The sequence below is a fragment of the Leptodactylus fuscus genome, chromosome 1, assembly GCF_031893055.1.
Source record: "Leptodactylus fuscus isolate aLepFus1 chromosome 1, aLepFus1.hap2, whole genome shotgun sequence".
NCBI lineage: Eukaryota > Metazoa > Chordata > Amphibia > Anura > Leptodactylidae > Leptodactylus > Leptodactylus fuscus.
Window position 1 is genome coordinate 343,662,005 of NC_134265.1, and position 3,320 is coordinate 343,665,324.

Consider the following 3,320-nt stretch of genomic DNA (forward strand, 5'->3'; position numbering starts at 1 on the left):
CCTTTGTAAGCTGAAGTGGATGGTGAGATATGAAGCCTGAAAGTCACAAGTTCTAACCATTGTTACCCTTATAGTCGTGGTAGCATATGACGGACTCTACAACCCACACAAGTGGCTCAGGTAGTGCAGCTCATCCATGATGGCACATCAATGTGAGCTGAGGTAAGAAGGTTTTCTGTGTCTGTCAGCATCCAGAGAGGCTGGAGGGGCTACCAGGAGACAGGAGATGTGGAGGGGACCGTAGGAGGGCAATAACCCACCAGCAGGACCGCTACCTCTGCCTTTGTGCAAGGAGGAACAGGAGGAGCACTGCAAGAGCCCTGCAAAATGACCTCCAGCAGGCCACAAATGTGCATGTGTCTGCACAAACGGATAGAAACCGACTCAATGAGGATGGTATGAGGGCCCAACATCCACAGATGGGGGTTGTGCTCACAGCCCAACACCTTGCAGGATGCTTGACATTTGCCACAGAACACCAGGATTGGCAACTTTGACACTGGTGCCCTGTGCTCTTCACAGATGAAAGCAGGTTCACAATGAGCACATGTGACAGACGTGACAGAGTATGGAGATGCTGTGGAGAGCAATCTGCTGCCTGCAACATGCTTCAGCATGACCGGTTTGGCAGTGGGTCAGTAATGGTGTGGGGTGGCATTTCTTTGGAGGGCTGCACAGCTCTCATGTGCTCGCCAGAGGTAGCCTGACTGCCATTAGGTACTGAGATTAGATCCTCAGACGCCTTGTGAGACCATATGCTGGTGCGGTTGGCCCTGGGTTCCTCCTAATACAGGACAATGCCAGACCTCATGTGGCTGAAGTGTGTCAACAGTTCCTGCAAGATGAAGGCATTGAAGCTATGGACTGGCCCACCCGTTCCCCAGACCTGAATCTGATTGAGCATGTCTGGGACATTATATCTCGCTCCATCCACCAACGTCACGTTGCACCACAGACTGTCCAGGAGTTGGCAGATGCTTTAGTCCAGGTCTGGCAGGAGATCCCTCAGGAGACCATCCGCAACCTCATCACGAGCATGCCCTGGCATTGTAGGTAGGTCATACAGGCACATGGAGGCCACACACACACTACGGAGCCTCATTTTGACAACATGTTTTAAGGACATTACATCAAAGTTGGATCAGCCTATAGTGTGTTTTTCCAATTTAATTTTGGGAGTGACTCCAAATCCAGGCCTCCATTGGTTAATAAATTTGATTTCCATTGATGATTTTTGTCTGATTTTGTTGTCATCACATTCAACTTTGTACAGAACAATGTATTCAATGAGAATATTCCATTCATCCAGATCTAGGATGTGTTATTGGAGAGGTCCCTTTATTTTTTTGAGCAGTGTATTTTGAATATTCTTTTTTCTCAATATTTGACCAGTCACACTTTTAATATCCTTGTAACAGGAATAATAACTACTTTATCCTTAATCCTTATATTTAATAGTCTAGATAAAAACAGGACTTAACTGAAGGCATGTTTACTTTAAAGGTAATAGAAGATTTCAAAAGATTATAAATATTGGGGCAAATATATGGAGATTGGCATTATTAGCACCAATCTTCATAGCCCCATCGCTGCCATGGTTGGCCATGTGCCTGGAGTGAAACCTACACCAGTTCATAGCTTTTTACACCAGATAATAAATCTGGCTGGTCCAATGGCTCTGCCTCCCCTCGTGCCCTTTCCACTCCACCTTTTAATGAAATGACGAGAATGACGCAGAATTGTTGCAAATTTTTAGCTCAAACATTCAATTTGCACCAAAATTTGCAACTTTTTATGCCTTGTACACCAGAAAGCTGGAATACACCTCATGATAAATCTGCCCAATTGTGCTGGTCAATTTTTGTCCTGGTCTTGCCATTCTTAATACAGGGGTTTAAATATCTGTCCAGTCTGCCATTTGTCTCCATTTTTTTTTATTTCAGGGGATTTCCCATGTAAGCAATAATTTATCTCCTATTAATACAATAGGGGATAACGTGAAATCAGTGGAGGACCAACTGCTGAGACCCCTATTGATACCAAGAACAGAGGACGAGGATCATTTGCTATCATGGGAAAACACCTTTAACTGCTTTAGGTAACATTACACCCGAAATATTTTCTATTTTTCACTACCAAGTCCTCAGCTCTCTACTATGCATATTTTGTTGTACAAGATTGCTGGAAGGAATAGATATCGAAAGTAGCTTAATAGTAAATGTCACCAAGATACCACTCCTAACAATTATTGACAAGTATGAGGTAGTAAATAAGTGTCACAGTTTCACTTCCCACACCTGAAAAGAGCAACGAGAAAAAACAGAAAGAACAAGATTTACCTCACCCAATTCCTTGTGATCACTGAGTCATACTTTCCCCACGATTTTTCATTTACAAACTATCACAAGTAAATAAGTGCATATTATGGCCCTATAGCCTCTGGTCTTCAACATAACACCAAGCTACCCCACCCAGTACTGCTTATCACCTCAGGGTTATCTCTCCTTCTACTGTGGTATGCAACAGTCTCCTTCAGTTCTCCTTCAAGTTTTTATGTTACACATATTGAAGAAATTACACATTTTCATCCTGGGCACTGAGCCTCATAGTAGACTGGCACATCCAATTCTGTTGTGATTACTTCTTATCAGTAGGGTTGAGCCGATCTTGACTTTTCAGGATTGATTTTAAAATCCGATTTCCGATCATTTTTCATTCAAACCCGATCTCGATCCCAATTCCGATCCCAGTGCAAGTCAATGGGATTTTTTTACTAATCAGAGATCGGATTTTTAAAAACAATCCTATTTACTATACAGCATGGAATCTAAGAATTTAACGCTATAATTGTTAGAATCCACGCTGTGTAGTGATTTTTTTTTAATCACTAAGTAGCCAGAGGATTTTTTTTATTAATCCTCTGGCTACTTAGTCCCCCCTGGTGTCCACTTACCTGCAGAGATGGCTGGTCAGGTGCCCGTTGTTCTCGTTCTTCTTTGCCTCGCTGCCCCCTGCCTCCCAGGTTAGGAGATTGTGGGCGGGTACTGGGAGGGGAGACATCACGTCTCCCCGCCCTGTACCCGCCTACACTCTCCTAAGCCACAAGCCCCACCTTCTTCCTAGCTCTTTAAACACTAACCCAGGAGGCGGGGGCAGCAAGGCGAAGAAGAACGAGAACATTGGGCACCAGACCAGCCATCTCTGCAGGTAAGTAACTACTAGAGATGTTAGCTAGTATCCTATTAGAATGAATGGATGCAGCTGGCGTGCAGGGGGTTAAGGCTGTGTGCCAGCTGCTTCCACTTATTCCTATGGAACCG